General features: G+C 34.5%; 1 pseudogene; it reads right to left on the bottom strand.

Annotated features, from left to right (window-relative positions):
• Positions 1-233: 233 nt before the first annotated feature.
• LOC105555234 lies at positions 234-18,973 on the bottom strand (annotated as a pseudogene).
• Between the last annotated feature and the right edge of the window lie 1,199 nt (positions 18,974-20,172).

The raw sequence follows: 20,172 nt of genomic DNA on the forward strand, positions 1-20,172 counted from the left end.
TTTTTAGTAGATATGTGGTTTCACCATGTTGGCCAGGCTAGTCTCGAACTCCTGGCCTCAAGTGATCCTCCCACCTTGGCCTCCCAAAATGTTGGGATTACAGATGTGAGCCACCACACCCAGCCTAAATTATTTTTGAATGATATTTTTTCCTTCTGTTTTCAAATTACTTCCAACGGTTTCTAAAGACATGGTCACAGCTGCCTGAAACATGGCTTATTCAGTCATGTCACCTAGATCACTCTCAAATGCTCCTGAACTTGTGGTCAGTCTTTCACATGGATATGCAATTTGTCCTGGTGAATCTACCTGGTGCTGCTGCTGCTGCTGCTGCTTTTCAAATAGGTTTCTCTTCTCTTCCAAAGCTCTTTCGAAGTGAGATTTGTCCCTGAGGTCTATGGAACATCTTGAGATAAATTTGTGGAATTGCCTTGCATACTTAGCTGAATAGCTCTGCAGAGATGTGCTTCTTCACCTTCCAGGTCAATTACTAGGTGACTTAGTCCTGGAGCCCTCTGCAATTCCTCCTCCTCATCTAACATTTCTGACCCATCATTTGTCTCTAAGACTCATTCCAGATCTGTTTCATGGAACCTTTGCTGTTACTTTATCTAAGTCTTCTGTAATAAGTTTTGGTCGATGCATTTATTGGAGCCTAATCATCTGCAGGAGTTGGTTGGCCTCATAGTCTGGCAGGTCGTCCTTAACAAGAAATATAGAATAACATTCCTGTTGTAATTGAGCTGAGAAAAGTGCAAGGTAGTTATCTGATGTTAAGTCTGAAACTCTCAAGAAAGTATTCGAATTAAACATTGTTCTCCTAACTTTCTAACTGTAAACAAGTATTCTTTGTAATTGCATATAAATTATCTTACGTTTATAAAGTTGATCCTGAGCCTTTGATACTCCGGACTATTGAACAAGATTAGGTCTAAACTCCAAATTTGCAAGGCATTGCTTATAATCTGAATAGAGAAAAAACAAAAACAAAAGCAAAAAAAACCTGTCACTTCTATTTCCAGAAGGCTACTGTAAAAATGCGTTTCTAGTTTCTTCTCTAGAAACTCTTCCTTCTGCCATTCTCATCCCCTGTTCTGCATCTAGCTGATGTACAATTGAAGATAATTCCACAGGGCTAAAATATTCTCCTTATAATAAATCATGCCAGCAATGTTGAGTACAAAGCAAGCCTTCTTGTTTCTCATGAAAGATTGACTACTTGTTTATTTGTCTAAGAAGCTCCATTTTTAACCAATTATCTTAATTTCAAAAATTGTTTCACTGTGTTTTCATTTTCCTACTGTGTGTTTTCTAAAACATCTGTTTACACTAAGATATCTTAATTATGCTTTAATGTTTTTTGTTGCTGTGGCATACCAAAATTTCTGTTGAAAAAAAATGTATCCCACTTTCTTTGGTTAATGGGCTTGATATTTAATTATCTCCATTGAGTAGTACAAAAATTATATCATATTAAACTGACATGCAAAGGATTCTATGACAATAGTCCAAAATCATAAGGACTATGGGCTTCTGGCAATGGTTATTAATATAGCTCTTTAATGTTTTTAAGATAACCCTCCTAACAGACTTAATTTTCTATTACTGTGAAAATTGCTCTAAACATTATTAATAGCAGCTTAAAACAACAAGCATTTATTATCTCACATAGTTTTTAAGATCAGAAATTCAGTAGTGGTTTATATAGCTGATCCTGATTGAGGATCTTTTATAAGATTTTAGTAAAGCTGTCAGTCAAAGTTCAGTCATCTGAAAGTTGACAGAGACTGACGGACCTGCTTCCAAGGTAGCTCACTTGTATGGTCAGTGGCAGAAAGTCTCGGTTGATTATCACATGAGTCTCAACATAAAGCTGTGCTCCCTTGCAGCTGACTTCTCCCTGATAAGTCACTTAAAAAAATGAGATACTAATTCACATACCCACCAACAGTGTATAAACATTCCCTTTTCACTACAGCTACACCAACATCTATTGTTTTTGATTTTTTAATAATGCCCAATGCCCATACTGGAGTAAGGTTGTATCTCATTGAGGTTTTAATTTTTATTTCCCTTATGATTAGTGATACTGAGCATTTTAAAAATATTTGTTGGCCATTTTTGTATCTTCTTTTGAGAAATGTCTGTTGTTGTCATTTACCTACTTTTTAATGGGATTATTTGACTTTTTTTCTGGCTGATTTGTTTGACTTCCTTGTAGATTCTGGATATTAGTTTGTATAAAGATATTAGACATATAAAGATATACATCTTTGTTGGATGTAAAGTTTGCACTTTTTTTTCCCAATTCTGTAGACTGTTTATTAACTATTTCTTCTGCTGTGCAGAATCTTTTCAGTTTAATTAGGTCCTATTTATTAGTTTTGGTTTTGTACCCAAAAGAAAAGCAGTCACTATTTTAAAAAGACACCTGCATGCATAGGTTTATTGCAGCAGATTTCACAATTGCAAAGATGTGGAATCAACTTAAATGGCCATCAACCGATGAGTGGATAAAGAAAATGTGGTATATTAACAACATGGAAAAATACCCATAAACAAGAATACAATAATGAATTTTTAAAATATGGAACTGAAGGCCATTATCCTAAGTGAAGTAACTCAGAAATGGAAAATGCAATACTGCATGTTCTTACTTAGAAGTGAGAGCTAAGCTGTGGATACACAAAGACGTGCAGAGAGGTATAATAGAAATTGGAGACTCAGAAGGAGGTTTGAGGTGGGTGAAGGATGAAAAATCATCTATTAGGTACAATGTACTCTATTCAGGTAATGGATACTCTAAAACTCCAGGCCTCACCACTATACAATTCATTCATGTCACCCAAAACCCCTTGTACTCCTATAACTATCGAAATTACAAAAACAAAAAGAGGGACCAAGATGGAGGTCACAATATATTTTATAACTCAATCACAGAAGCAACATACCATCAATCTCTCATATTCTATTGGCCACATCGATCAACCCTAGTAGAAGGTGGGAATGGACTGTACAATGGAATCAATACTAGGAGGTGGAGACCAATGGAGGTTACCTCAGAGGCAGGCGGCCCCACACATGATCAAGATAAGTCCATATAACTTAGTATTTGAGAACTAGAATAAATTTCCTAAAAGTGTCCTCTAATAAGTCCATCAGGGCTCTAGGTGAAAAATCAGTCAAAAGCCATTTTAAAAATAAGCATAGCTTACATTATTCTATGGCATTTTCTTTTGGTCACCACTCAGTGATTTCTAGGGCCTCTGTTCCACCTGCTGTCCAAAGCAACCAGAGGGACTACATAATGCTAGTCACCTTGATGAGCTCCAAATACTTAATATATCTCCCTCTCTTCCCCAACGCATGAGCCTGAAACTTGAATAGTTATGATGTTGTCCTGAAGACTATATAATGTGTTTTGAACTAACAACCAATCTTTGAAAAATGTCCTCCCATAAGCAGAATGCAGTTGGAGACAAAGCACAGAAGTTGAATCACACCTAAATACATAGTTGGGAAAAAGGTCTATTGTTATCACCCATGATTCGTGGCTTTGCTCATTTGAAAGTCTGGGTTCTGAAGAATGCTTCCAAGATGAGTCATGTTGATTTAGATGAGATTATCTCTGGCCAAAGTAGCTTTTCACATGATTAAATCAAAAGTCAAAACAGGGTATTTATATTGGCTGGCATGATCAATCCTCACCATCCAAATAGATAAATATTACATAAAGGAGGGAAGAATATGAATAGAATTCAGATGATCCCCTACTACACCCACTAGCACAACAGCACAGAGGCCTAAATGTTATTGTAGTCTGTACAGGCAGGAACACCAAAGTCACAGATATTTATTAACATAAGTTTGGATCATAGAATTAGGTAGAGAACCGTGTCAGGTTGAGATTGCTGTCTCAAAACCAGAAGAATTTGAAATGGGTGATAGAGGAGGTAATTTGTAAATTATATGCTATAAACTAGAGTATCCATTTTTAAATCTTTGCTAGTGTTTGCACTTATATTTATATTGTAACAAATTTCCTCCTGTGAAAAGCAGTAAGTATTTTCTACAGAATTCAAACAGAATTGGATGCAAAAATTACTGAAATTTTAGGCAATTTTCCCTTGAAAATGAAATTTGTTTCAGTTGTACAAGAAATATTTGTATTATGTCATATAGGATAAATTTTTTCTAAATAAAAGAAGATTGTATGTATAATTTTGGTTATAGTAGATATTTGTTACTTGTTAATTATCCATCGTGTAAATATCCCTTGAATTGTCAAGGAATCCCTAGTGTGATGGTGGAACTTGAAGCAGGCAGGGCCCCATCCTACATTCACACCCTAATAGCTCATAGACATATAAACTTGGGTTGAGCTTGAATTCACATATTTCTTTCTCAGGCATTGAATGTTAAGGGAGAGTGAAAGTTATTCAAGAAAAGTTTGAGGTTATTTAAGTTAAAATGATCAAATTTCCAAGAGTGGCATTCCTGAGTGATGACAGGGCTGTTTCCACAAACATTAATGTTCAGAGTAGCATCTAGCCAGTCTGTTTCAGTAGCCTGTTGTCTACTGGTTAGTTATCTTGTTCTTGCTTAATTTTTCAGCCTGGTCCTCCAGATTTACCCTAGGAGCAATTTTATATCATTTATTAAGTTATTTTCATTTTCATGTTACATTTTTGGTTTTGCTACCAAGTAGTAGCAATTTGAAAAATGCTGCTTTGATGTATATAGCAAGTATATACTTCTCCTTGATGGGGCTCCTGAATATAAGATAAACAAGTCAACAGTCTGTTGATGAAAAGAGAAGAGAAGGAGAAGAGAAAGTGGAAATTATCAGTTTACATTGCACCATGTATCAAGTAAATGTGGGGTTTGGAACCTTTATGTCAAATTTATTGCACAATAAAACATAAGGAAGTATTATGGTTGTGTATTTCTTTTTTAGTCTATTTTAAACTGTTAGTAGTTTATTGTATAGTTGGTAGAAGTTGGAGCAGCATATAAAACATTGAATATTGCAGTTAGGTAAGTCCTAGGGTTGTGAAATTTGAAAAGGTTTGCTAAGATTCTTTATTAAATCAAGAGTCAACTTTATAGACTCATAGTGACTCAGAAGATTGTATTTATTTATTTATTTATGTGACAGGGAATGAAACACAGCAATGCCAAAAGATCAAACTGAAAAATAGTTTTAATATTTTGTTGAAGAAAATACAAATAATTTTAATCACTTCATCTGCTTTTTCTGAAATTTCTTGTTATACTTGTTTTCTTAATCTATTCTTTTCTTCTTAAGATAGTGTCTCGCTCTATCACCCAGGCTGAAGTGCAGTGGAACAATCATAGCTCACTGCAGCCTTCAACTCCTGGACTCCAGCAATCCTCCCACCTCAGCCTACCTACAAGCTAGGACTACCTGACTCATTTTTTTGTTTGTTTTTCTTTTTTATAGAGACAGGGGTCTCCCTATGTTGCCAAAGCTTGTCTTGAACTCCTGACTTCAAGCAATCCTCCCACCCTGGCTTCCCCAAATTTTGGGAAGTCACAAGTAGGAGCCACTGTGCTCAGCCTCAATTTTTATTTATAAATATCTTGTTGTTAGCTCACCTATAAAGTTATTTTTTGTTTACATTTTTTCCTATGTGACCACATCCAGTTTTACAGCTTTAAATAACATCAATATTCCAATGCTTCTCAAATCTCTGCCTAAATCTGAGCTTTTCTCTGAACTGCAGATTCATATCCACAGCCACATAATATTAGGTGATGGAACCATATGAAATTGATGACATTTGACTCTTTTGGACTCACAAAATATTTATATTGTTCAAATTATCCATATCTTTACTTGGATATTATATACTAATGTCACATTTTACATTTTCAAAACATAGCTCATAATTTCCATCCCCTTAAACTCCTTGTCAAAACTTTTCCGAATTCAGGCTTTTAATCGCAGTAAATGGCAACACATTTTACACACTTGCTCATAATTGAAACCAAGAAGGTTCTTGATTGGTTATTACTTCACATAACTCTAAATTCAGTTCATTAATAAGCCCTATTTTTCTACTTCCAACATATTTTATAGCCACTTATTTCTATCTTTAGGAATAAAATCCAGTTAAAGTCACCATTACTTCTTGGATTGGCTATCCTTATGGTCTCCTGATTAATTTCCCTGTCTCTACACTTGACCACTTTTAAAGGATCTGTTCTGTTCATAAAAGAGAAGGTATTTTTAAAATGTAATTTATATCATCCCATTCCTATACTAAAAATACTTGTCTCCATATCACATTTAGATAATCAATATTTATTTATTTATTACTTTGGGTAATTTTTATTTTTATATATAATTTCAAAATTACATAAAAGTTAGAAGAATAGAACAAAGAACTTTCATACCTAAACAAAGGGTATACAGATGGTAATTTTTAAAATGTTTCTATCCATTTGTTTTATCACTCCTTGTTGTTCTCTCCTCCTCCCAACCTTCTTTCTCCTCTCCCTCCTCCACTACACTGATTGTTTTTGGAGCCATCTGACAGCAAGTTGGAGATATCATGACTCTTGACATGATTCACTAAGGACCCAATATTACCTCCTTGGTATGCCTATGCATAACCTAAATCTAATCATGAGGACACATCAAATAAGCTCAATGAGAGGCGCATTCTGCAAAATATTTGGTCTACACACTTCAAAAATTCAAGGCTGTGAAAGAAAACATATATTGATTATTTACCATAGCCTATAAAATGCTACATATTCTGAGTCCGGCTATTTCTCTGACTTCATCCAGCAACACTCATGCCTTTCTCATTATGTTCCAGACACTCCATTGTTTTTCATTTTTATTTTTCTCCTGCAACATGCCAAGCTTGCTCCCCTTCCTTAGTATCTTGCTGGAGCACTCTTATCTTAGATCTCTTATCTTAGATTTCCCTACAATGATCACCTTCTTGTCATTGCTTTTCCAGTTCAAATTCTATCTAACAGAAGTAACTTCCTTTAGATAGATTTATATTTCTCTCCCACAGTACTCTGTTGTCTTTACCTCATAAAACTTTACTTGAGGTTTAGTATAGTACTTTCACTTTTTATTACCTGGTTTTCCTATCCCCCCTCCCCTTTATCTTCCAGAATACTAATTATTTTACAATTGGGACTTGCTTACCTTGATTACTATTATAAACTCTGCACCATGTTCCAGTAATCTGGTAGTCAATTAATAGACGTGTTGAAAGAATGTAGAAATATATTCCGTAAACTGATAAAATGACATAGACTATATATTCATTTTTAAGAGGTTCATGCACTAAGAAATGTGTAAAGCAATGTATTTTGATAAATTATAAAATATTTCCTGAATATTTTGTCAGAATTTTTAAATATTTAATAATTCAATCTGATTTTTATATGTATGAATTTTTCTTTTAGTTACCTTGGGTGCACTTACAAGTCTAGTGAACTATCACTTAACTGCCTTGAAAGAAGAGATTGGTGTCAATAATTGAGTTACAGTTGCAAAAGACATAGTACATCTTGTTAAATTTTGAAACATGAGTATGACTTCAAAATAATTATGTAGATTCTGGCTATTAAAGAAAGAGGAAATTAACATGGAAATAATTAATGTGATGTTGTCTTGTATCAATTTAGCTAAACTAGAATTACGTAATTTGAAATTCCCTTTCCTTTAAGGTTCTAGTGCAGTGTTGGCCACAAAATAAATTTGTGCATGATTTAGAAGGTGGAAGTGAAGCAGCAGCAGCCCATGTTTAAACTCCGAAATTTGATGTAAAGTTAGGTATGGTTTCAGATAGCTCACATTGTACAAGTCTGCCAGATTATCTTGTTGGCATGAGGAAGTAGTTGGATCTGCAGCACCTGGAGGTCCCACTGAGTCTCTGTCTTCAGCATCTTCAAGTACTTGGCCAAGTGCTTTTGAAATTCCATAGTAAAGTGCATCAACTGTATTGTAGGTCATGAACATTATCAAAGTTGGAGGCTTCAAAGCAGTAAGACAAAAACGCAAGTTCGAATTTCATTTATTCTTATTGATTACAGGCCAACTACATGGATTTTTAGTTTAGTTAGTTTTTGTTGTTGTTGTTGTTGTTGTTTTTCATCATGCTTTGTAGTGATTTAGCAGCCTGGGACAATGTAAGATACAATTTCTAAATTGAAGACAAGTTGCCACATCTGTCCCCTCCTTAAATTAAGAGAGAAGCATGATGTTTATTGAGATTTTTAGATTTACTAAGTGACAAATATCTCACTTTGGCTTGCTAATCCAAAACTTTTATCAAGTAACCTGAGAAGCTACTAGTTTGGAGTGTGGCTCAAATCAAGAAAAGGCTCTTTAGCAGGTCTAGGTTGCTTGCAAACTGCTCTGCCACTTAGACCATATGACTCAGCAGATCCAATTTTTCTTGACATATCTATGACAACCAGGTATGCTGTACAGAGCACTGGGCAGGCATGTGCGGATAATCATAATGCAACTCTAAAGATTTTAACAAAATTACGCCACTCTCTAAGGATAACTATTCTTATTTTAAGAAAAAGATCTGGGCATGTTACAGAGCCTGAGTAGAGACTGAATGCTTGACAATTAGCAACAAATTTATAATGTGAACATCATGAAAAGGATGTTGTCTGACCGACCGAACCATAAAATTACGTGAGCACAGCAGCACTTCATCATCAAGCAAAATTGTTATATATGAGATTGAGTTCAAGTAAGTCCTGCAGGCTCAAATAAGGCATCTTAGAAAGTGGTCCACATGTCCATTGTTCATATGCCTGTTAAATTGCTTCCTCACTTTCAATACTTGTTATGGTTTCTTATGTCCATTAGACCAAAAACAATACTCTAGCCCATTTATAAATGATTCTACATAACATGTTGATACTACCTGATTGTGGAGCACTACAAAGTTTTAGCTTCATACTGAAAAATCATTTTTAAAATAATGATAAAGGAAAATCTTTCCAGTTGGCAGAATTTTGAGCAGTATACCTGATTGTTCATTTTACCAAGAAGAAGAAATGCCAGATGTAATGATCTGAAGTCATTCATGACAAGTGGCAAATTATCTGGTTGGATGGTCAGGGATATGGAAGGAACACAATTGGGAAACTGGTGACAAGGAATTCTGGGAAGAATTATGTAGATAAGCTTCCTCTGAATGGGCACAAAATCTAATGATATTTGTGTTCCGTATGAAGGAAAACCAAAAACCATTTCAGCAGATGGCAATCTTCAAACCCATGTGGACAAGTGGAACTGTTGTGTGGATGCAAATCAGTCTATCTGCCCAGATATCTCTGTTGTAGCCCAGTGGGCATAGGAACTTAGTGGTTATATCAGCAGGGATGGATGTTATGCTGTGCTTAGTAATATGGGGCTTTGACAGCCAGTAATATGGGGCTTTGACAGCTGGCTAACTATGGGTGAGTGACCAACATGCCAACAGCAGAGATCAATAACAAGCTCTAATACTGTGCCATTCCCCAGGGGGATACTGGCATGCTGATTATGTTCAACAGCTTTCATTGTGAAAAGGGCAGTGCTTTGTTGTCTCTAGAAGACATACTCTGGTATTAATTTAACTTCCTTATCCAAAATGCTTTAGTTAAACTCATCATCTATGGACTTATCAAATACTTTAATGACCTCCTGAGTATTCTTCACATCATTCTTTTTGAACACGGAACTTATTTTGTAACAAACACAGTTAGGCAATGAGCTCATACTTGTTGACATAACTAGTCTTACCATTTCCCTCACTACACTGAAGCAGGTAGCCTGAGAGCATGATGGGTTAGCTGTTTCTGACTACTCAGTTATGGTACCAGCTGGGCAGCAAACACCTTGCAGACTGAAATAATGTCCTTCATAATACGGTATATGCTTCATATCAGAAACCACTATATAGTTTTTATGTTCTTCTCCTATTCAAAATTCACTGTCTAGAAATCAAAGGGTGAAAATGAGAGTCATTTCTATTACCTCTATTTCTATTACCTCTTGTATTCACTCATGACATTTTGCTTTTCTTTCTCAAATTCCTAGAATTTGAGGCTCTGCAAAACACAGGTGTTTGTTTCCATGGGATAATACTTTCACCAGAGGACACAACAATGATAAGCTTTTGGAGAACTATACTGCAAACTTTAGAGAATGGAACATGTTAGAATTTGGAGAGGAGGATAATTATCATTCAAAACAAGAGTGTTAGAAAAGACCTCATAGACAAAATAATATTTAAACAGAGATTTAAAGTGGGATACAATGCCATGAAGAACTCTGGGAGGTAGACTTCCCAGCAGAGGGAACAAAAGCGCAAAGTCCTCAATACAAGATCATGCTTCACGTGTTCGAGACTGCCCATTCTTAACATTTGTAGAGTCATGGACCAAAGTACAAATGGAGGTTTATAAACCATATATTTAAATATTTTAAAATGATGAATCAAGTTAACAAATCACTATAATCTGTATTTGACAATTAAACCTTTATAATGACCTGGCATTTGGGACTCTGAAATTCCACACAGGAGCATATACCATTGTGGGAAGGGCAAGCCCTCAAAGTGGGACAGCAGACTGATATTCACCTCCTTTCTTTTTCCACCCTGGGCTTTTGTATCACACCACAAAGGGTCACATGTGTTTGTGGGAATTTATCTTCCATATCCAAACTCTTATTTACTTCCGAATGAACACAGCCTTTGGCGACTCTTCGGGCCACCACACTTGTGAATATGGTCCAGGGAAGAGACTTGTGAAGGCCCTGGAGGTGGGATTAGAATCTTTTTCATAGGGAATTATGGGATTCCAGGTGTTTGTAGCATATACTAGAATGGGTATGTGCATTGGTACATTCTCTGTCTACACAGACTCCCATTTAGGGGAAGAGTATTGCTATAGGAAGGCTGACTAGAACCACTTAAAATACCCAGCTCAGAAAAGGAGATCCTTCTTTATCTAATGGCAGTAGCAGTTTGAGGACAATCCACCAGGCCATGTGACTGCAGTAGAGTTAGCAAGAAAGAATGTGCTAGATAAAGTTATAGAGAAGTAGGAGCTAGAACAAAATTGTCAGTGGTTATCAGCCCCAGTTGCCCGTTAAGATCACTACGAAAGTACCATTGCTTGGTTAGCAACTCCACAAATTCTGATTCAGTTGATCTGGGCTAAGGTTTAGTCATAACAAATTTAACAAGCCCTGGTGACTGAATGTAGAGCCAAATTTGAAAACCATTTATATATACACTTTGCTTTTCTCTCTGAGATAGGAAATTATTGGATAATTTTGATTAGAAGAGTGCCAAAAAGAGTGCACATTCAAAAGGAAATTAATATAGAAGCAGGATGAAGAAAAGTTTCTAGGGAGTATAGAGGAGATGTAGTGAGATCAGTTTAGGAGGCTACTGAAACAATACTGGGAAGAGATAATGATGCTTTAGACCAAAATGGAAACACTAATAGAATTCTAGATGATAATACTGATAAAGAAGTCTGAAGTTCAGGATAACTCAATATATGTACTTTTTAAAATAAAATAACTGCATCTACAAGATTTTGGAATAGTACAGCTTTTAGACAGGTTTATACAGTCTCAGCTTTTCAACAGTGAAACTTGTACAGAGTTGCAAATAACAATAATCTTTTCACTTATTTATAAATATTCATGATAGCCAAAAAATATTTAAAATGATATGGAAACATGATAAATCATATTTGTACCTTGCTGTTTATACCAGCTCTAGATAAATTCTATGTGCATTATAACACATTAAATATTATTTGAGTTACTAGGTTAAAAAAATATATATATATACAATAGAGCCTCAAATGGTTCATAATTTTTCTAGCTTACAACTCATAAAAACTCATTATTAATGTCAAAATTAATGAAGACAGATTTTTTTGCCAAATGGTAAAAAATTGCATGCTTTCCAAATCTATGGTTAAGTTAGTAAAAATGTGATTTTTGAATAAACTGGCTCCAAATCATTATTTAAGTACACTTTAGAAATATTATCAGCTTTTAATAATTTTACTACAAGAAAAAGTATGGACTTATTCCCTAGGTAAGAGAACTAGGGCAGGTGGGAGAATTTAAGGGGGAATGATGAGAAGAAATGTTGAGGTATACTATTATTTTAAAATGCAATAACTAAAATTACAAACCTTCAGATCTGTTTCTCTCTGTTACTTGCCTCATGTTAATATTGTTTATGAATATGCTGCAACATGTGCACTGTCAGAATAAAATCTAGAAAAGGCCCTCAATGCCTAAGCATTTCAATTCATGCTTTTACCAATCTATTTTTCATGTTATATTTTTACTGTGTCCTATTAACCCCATTAATACAGGAGGAATTCCTGCCTTAGGATTATGAAGATGGTTGAACACATGACTCTTAACACTGGACAGATGAAATGGACAGCAGTTCATTAGTCATTTACACTCACAGTCCAGTGGAGGAGGACAACCCATACCATATTTGGCAGTTGCACTTGGGAATGGAATGACCAACCAGGTACTGTGAGATGCAGGCTTTGTAGAATCTAGAGTAGAGTGACTTTTGATTTCCTTGTGGGGAAGTCCTTGTGTTGTTTGCATAATTCTGAATGCTGACAGGAAACTGAAACCCACCAGTCAGAGATAAGCAGAAAGTGGACCTGTTCTCTGAGATAAGGAGGTTTCTTTGGCTAGGTGTCCTTATCTGCAAGAGTAGAGCAGGCAGGAATCTTGCCAATTAGGTCATTTAAGGCCCCTCCTCATTTTACCAAATGTCAATACAGCACATATTTAATTTTAGACCTCACGCCACAAGTTACATGGAACCACTATATATTACTTATCCATAATCTCTCTCTATCTATTATCTATCTATCTATCTATCTATCTATCTATCTATCTATCTATCTATCCATCCATCCATCCATCTACCCACCTACCTATCTACAACATTTAGGGAGAGGATGAATCCTCTGTGGCCTCTTCACATCTTTGATTAGAAGATGCTCTTGGCAGCTACATATGGAGGTGAAATGTGGCCAAACTGCCCAAGCCAACAGGGAGACCCAAGAACAAGAAATAAATGCCTAATGCTGTATGTGTCTGATTTTTGGAGATGATCATTTAAATTATTTAACAGAAGCTGAGTAATGCAGTAATCAATACAAAGTATTTTAACATGAATATGTAAATGATTAGAAAAATTCATATTAATAATCTATGGAGTACATACATATGGGTTTCTGATTATCTGATTTAATTTTTATAAAAAACAAACATTTCTGACTATGTCTCACTTTGGGTAAGCCACACGCTGTTACAGTTTCTTTATTGCATTCACCTTTTTTCAGAATACACGCAGAATTTGAGCAGTAAATTTCAATTATTTGTATATTGCTTTGTAAATAAATATATAGATGGATAGATGGATAGATAGATAATTGATTGATAAACTATAAGGACTTAGCCCATGTAATCATAAAGGCAGGCAAGTCCCAAGACCTTCAGTATAAGTCAGCAACCTGGAGAATTGATGGTGCCATTCTAGTCCAAAGACTGGCAGCCTGGAGACCCAGGAATAGCCAGTGTTTCAGTTCTAGTGTGAAAAAAACAAGTGTTCCAGTTCAAAGTCCATCAAGCAAGAAAAGTTCTCTTTTACTTGGCTGGTGGGAGGCAGGAATTGGCCTTTCTCTTCTATTTAGGCCTCCAACTGATCGAATGAGACTCACTGATATTAAGGGGGCAATCTGCTTTACTCAGTATATTCATTTAAATGTTAACCTTATCCAAAAACAAACACTCCGACAGAAAAACCCAGAATAATATTTGACCAAATATCTGTGTACTCTGTGACCTAGTCAAGTTGGCACATAAAATTAGCCACCACATTATGTAACCCAAACCTATCTGGAACAATATTATCACTATGATATGAGAATAAGGGAAGGTTAGTGTACAATTCCACTGTAGGCAGAAGGCAGATAAAATGAAAATCACATTCCTATGGAAGTACCTGTATCACAGACAGGTTAATATCCAGCAGGCTAGAGGTAGAATTTAGAATTGACTAATTTAAACTGTGCTAGAGTTGGTTTTTATCTTATGTTCAATAATTAATTTTCACCTAATTGTATAAGAAAATGATACAAGAATTTTTTTTTGATGTTACAAAAAACTAATTTTTCTTCAATAATCTTTTTTTTTTTTTTTTGCATCTGTTAATTTTTTTTTTTTTTTTTGCATCTGTTAAATCAATTAACTCTAAATAATATGTTACTGGGGGAAAAAGTCCACAAATAAGATGTCATAAAAAATATTGAATTATTAAATGATAGACAAATAGGCTTAATTAATCTACTTTTTTTTAGAGACAGGGTCTCTAAGTATTTTAAGTAGTTTAATAAACTCCTTTTCTCTCTCCCAGGCTGGAGTGCAGTGGTGCTATCATAGCTTACTGCTACCTCAAACTCCTGGTGTCAAGCAGTCCTCCTACCTCAGCCTCCCAAATACTTGGGACTACAGGCATGTGCCACAACAGTTGGCTAATTAAAAAAAATAAATAAATAACAGACAGGATTTTGCTGTGTTGCCCAGGCTGGCCTCAGACTCCTGGCTTCAAGGGATCCTCTTGTCTATACCTCCCAAAGCACTGGGATTTACAGGTCTGAATTTAAATATGGTTTTATTCAACTAGATAGTCTCATCTTAAATATTTTTCTTGACAATAGCATGACCAAATTTTTAGTATAATAATATCACATTATTTTCCAAGAGATTTGACATTTTTATCAAATTGACTATTACAATGAAAATTAATGACTAAATTTTCAAGTGTTCTAAAATAATTATATATTTGGTCAAAAGGAACATATTATGCATACACAATAATATCAACATCTAAAAAAGGCTCTGTGAAATCTTGTGGCACATAGAATTCAAACTTATAAAACTGGCATAAGCAAATATTTATTTTACAACTTACTTTCTAATTTTAACCATTAAAAGTAGGCATACATGTATATTATTGTGATTATGCAACAAAATTGTAAAAGTATGGAAAAGTTGAAAAATGTGAAAATACATTAATCAAAATATTAGGAATAAATATTTCTGGATTCTGGGATTATGTCAATTTGTATTCTTATCTTTTTTGTTTATTTTAATTTATTGAAAATTAACATCACAAATACTAGTATTTACGATAATATTATCAATAAATAGCAAATCTTTTTCCTTTTGATTGATTGATTAGAATGTATCTGTTTCCTAAAGTATGTAGTTAATTCCAATAATATTTTTGTGGATCTATCATGTGTCACAAGTGCACAATCATTCTGATCACAATTATAAAAATCTAATATTTTAATTTCTAATACATTACTTTTACAACACATTCATCTGATACTTATTATTTCTGTTTCACTGATTAAATTATACTGGGGAAATAATTACCCTTATATGCTGGTGTCAATATGGTTCTCTTCTTCCTCACCTGACATTGGAAAACATTTCAAAAATAAAATTATAGATTTAAGGAAAGAATGTGAAAGCAACTACAATGGAAATTTTCAAAAATATAGTAAAAAGAAAAAAAGTATAATAAAGGCTGTGAATGCATCAGCAGCTTCAACAAGTAAATATCAACAAGTGACTGTTTTATTTCATTTGTATCCACAGTTATGTCACTCATAGAGAATTATTTTTGGGAAAACTCAGATTTTTGCACGTACATCCCAAAATAATCAAAGATGTATTTCTTAAGAAAGGCATCTTTTTAATAGGAGAGCCCTAATGTTTACTACCTGTCTGTAGATAACAATCTAATAATACCATCAACTACACAGTCCAATTTAAAGTTTTCTAATTTTCTCATAGTTTTAAATAGTTGATTGATTTGAGTAAATATCCAAGTATGTTACTATATTATTGATTTACTTCCTTAAAGCATCTTATAATTAACAGATCTCCTTCAATTCTTTTTTCATTATCATGAAGAACATAATAAATGCATTTTTGGAACAGAATAAAGTCCAACATTCTATTACTTTGTGTCAATCCACTGAAATTGCTTATTATATTTCCATTTATTTTACATTTTTGTAAAAAAGTTCAACTTATATTTTAAATATGGAAAGTATATGTGCAGATTTGCTGCATGGGAATATTGCATGATGCTGAGGTTTGCAGTACAAATCCCATCACCAAGATAGTTAGCATATTACCTAAGGGGTAGTTTTATAACCTACCCTCTCCCTTCACCCTGTAGTAGTCTCTATTGTTTCTCTATTTATGTATACGCATATGTTTGTTCAATGCCTAGCTCTCATTTACAAGTAAGACTATGAAGTATTTCATTTTTCTCTTCCTGTGTTAATTTACTTAGGATAATGGCCTACAGCTCCATTCATCGTGCTGCAAAGGTTATTATTTTATTCTTTTTGATGGCTTCATAGTATCCCATGGTATGTATGTATCACAGTTCCTTTATCCAATCTACTGTTGATGGGTACCTGGAGTGATTCCATATGCCTACTATTGTGAATAGTGTAGCAATGAACATATGAGTGCATGTCTTTTTGGTAGAATAATATATTTTCTTTTGGGTATATCTACAGTAATGGGATTGCTCGGTCAAATGGTAGTTCTGTTTTAATTTTTTTGAAAAATCTCCAGACTATTTTCCACAGTGGCTGGAGTAATTTGCATTCCAAACAACAGTGTTTAAGCATTCCCTTTTCTCTGCAGCCTCACTAGCATCTGCTGTTTTTTGACTATTTAGTAATAGCCATTCTGACTGGTATGAGATAGTATCTCACTGTGGTTTTGATTTGCATTTCTCTGATGACTACTGGTGCTGAGCATTTTTTATATGTTTCTTGGCTACTTTAATATTCTCTTTTGAAAAGTTTTGCACACTTTATTAATAAGGTTGTTTGGTTTTTGCTTGTTGATTTGTTCAAGTTTCCTATAGATTCTGGATATTAGGCCTTTGTCAGATGCATAGTTTGCAAGTATCTTCTTTCTTCCATTCTGTAGGTTGTCTATATGCTCTGTTGGTATTTTCTTTTGCTGTGCAGATGCTCTCTGGTTTAATTAGATCCCAGTTGTCTTTGTTTGACTTTAATGTCATAATCTTATAATGCAATAGCTATAGAATAGAAACATACCATATTCAGAATTTAGTAAGATAAAATACGTTTTATAAACTACTTTCTTAGATTTACTCTCATATATCATAAGTGTTTTCAACATAAACATACATGAAAAGAAAACATTTAACAAAGTTATGGTATCTGAATAATGAGTATCTTTTACTTCATAAGGGAAGTAGCTGTGGTCACTAAGTATACAATATATTATAGTTATGGTATATACACTAGTTTTAATAAAGAAGAATGGTCTGACCATTTCCTTCAACTCTAGTTGAAGAAAAATCATAGCAACCTGGTCTCATTTCTTGTTTGCTACTGAAAGCAAAATCACTGTGTTTTGATTAATAATTATCTCTAAAATTTTAAGTGTGTACAAGTGAGGTGAAACGCAGTGGGATAGAGAGGCACAGCATGTCTAATTGAGAAAACTGCATGATCAACAATACTGTGTTATAGAAAGAGACAGACAAAAATCAATTTAGTAGAAAATTGGCCTATGACTGATTAACAAAACGAAGATAAATAAGACTAAAATCTTAGTTGACAATATTTCATGTAACAGCAGAAACATACAATGTTCATGTTTCTAAGTCTGGAAAGTACAAAAAGATGATGAAAATAGAAGTAATAGTAGTAATAAATTGTCAAAGCATCACAGTAAAATGATCAACTTTCTAATTCAAGGGTGAAAACTCATCAGAAGAAATAAAAATGCATGGTCTTTAGTGGAAAACACTTTTCAAATATGTTTCATGATACCAGCTCAGGTCATGACTCTTAGCTTATCTTGTTTAGTCTGTCAAAAACTGGTGACTAAGAATCTAAGCGTTGACTAATGTAGGAAAAAAAAAAAGTGCTTGTTTTGTCTTGTTTTGTTTTGTTTTGTTTTGTTTTGTTCTGAGACGGAGTTTCACTCTTGTTGCCCAGGCTGGAGTGCAATGGTGCAATCTCAGCTCACTGCAACCTCTACCTCCTGGCTTCAGGAGATTCTTCTGCCTCAGCCTCCCAAGTAGCTGGGATTCAGGCATGCGCCACCACACCCAGCTAATTTTGTATTGTTAGTAGAGACAGGCTTTCACCATGTTGGTCAGGCTGGTCTCAAACTCCTGACCTCAGGTGATCCACCAGTCTCGGCCTCCCAAAATGCTGGGACAGGCGTGAGCTACCACACCTGGTCGAAAGTGCTTTCCAAAAAGTGGTTACACCATAACTGAGAACCTGTTTTTTAGTTGTTGGTGTTTAGGTTTTAGGTGCATTCAAACACATATATTTAAAATGATAATCAGTTGATAAATCAGTATACATACTGTGCAATACTCATTAATCTGTTGTAATCAGGACATCTGATGTATTTTATGGTTTAGAACCAGATTTTCTTTGATACAAAAAATTCCCTCAAATTTTGACATAATGGAGTATGGTTTATTTTACAGATAAGGAAGCTGAGACTTGAAGAGAATAACCCGCTTACACGAATAAGAATATATGACCCAGAGAGTTTGCCACAGATCATACACATTATGCTTTTTGATCAAGAGCAAGACTGTTCAGAAAACATTATGCTAGGCTTCATTACACCGTGTGTTTTAGTGTTTGTCTTATTTTAAAAAGGTTTTGATTTTAACCAGCAGAATTGTATTTTATCATTTTGTATCACACATATACACATTCCTTCTGGGAACTGTGAACCTGAGATTAAGCCACCTTGGCTTGACTCTGGTCCTACCTGGTTCCCTCTGCTGCTGGTGGCCTCTGCCAATGTCTTCATCTTCAACATCATTTGTTACTCAGTAACTCTTACTCCTTCTTCCTTTGGCTCCAGTGACATGTTCTCTGCGTTTTCCTAATTCTTCCTCACTCATTCATATTTTTCTTAGTTATATCCTATTTCTTTTCTCTATTTTTAAAACTAAAAGTGATCAAATCCTCTTTTATATAGACCTTTACTGGTGATGACGATTTTTTCCCACCTCAAACCTCATCTTTCCTCCAACCTTAGAAATAGCACTGTCATTTACCAGGTTGTACAACATCTTGAAATCTACCTCGACTCCTTGATTTTTCTCAAGCCCATTCTCATTTGTCAAATGTAGGATTTTATTTTTGAAGCATATCCATTTTGACAGATTTCTTCATTGATGTTCTTATAATATTTTTAATCTTCCAACAAAGGTCCATTTCTCTTTTGTCTCTCTATATTTCGTGCTTCTAGAAGTGCTGTTATTTTGTCATTCAAATAACAACTGTGTTCTGATAATTCCTGAATCTGTATCTTCAAGCCAAAACACTGTTCATATAAAATCTGTGTCACCAGTCTCATTTCTGGGATGCCTACTTGCATATTTCATATATATCTAATAATGATAGAATATGTAAAATTATTGAGTGCTTATTATGTACCTGGCCCTAATCTGAATGTTTCATTCTAGTTTTTCTTTGAACAATCACAGTAACACTGTACTTTTGTTTCTATTGATATCTGTACTTGATCTTGGAAAGTGAAATAACACACTCAAAATTCACAATAAATGATACCACTGGACTGTTAAACTCACATAATCTAGCCCCACAGGGAACATCTACACAGCAGGCTCACTTAAAAATGCAGAAAAAGCAATTCATTATTTCCCTTTTCTCAATCTACTTTGTCTCAATAACTCAAGAACCATTAAAGACAGTAAGACTATCTTTATAGTGGATTTAGCTAGAAAAGCTGGGGCATATTCTACTCCATCCTACCCTCCTTTATGGCCACTCAGTCCTACACATATCTACTAAATCATGATGTATTGTCAATTCTAAAGCCTACTTATCATTTAAATTTGTTCACTTTTCTCTACCTCCCTTGCTTATCCAAGTTCAGATAACTATCACCTTTCAAAACGTTCACAGCTTCTCAACACATCCTGTTGCCATCAAGGTAGACTACCTCTTATTTCTTTTTTACACTGTAGGCTACACAATTTT

This window comes from Mandrillus leucophaeus, unplaced genomic scaffold (assembly GCF_000951045.1).
Source record: "Mandrillus leucophaeus isolate KB7577 unplaced genomic scaffold, Mleu.le_1.0 Scaffold675, whole genome shotgun sequence".
Classification (NCBI taxonomy): domain Eukaryota; kingdom Metazoa; phylum Chordata; class Mammalia; order Primates; family Cercopithecidae; genus Mandrillus; species Mandrillus leucophaeus.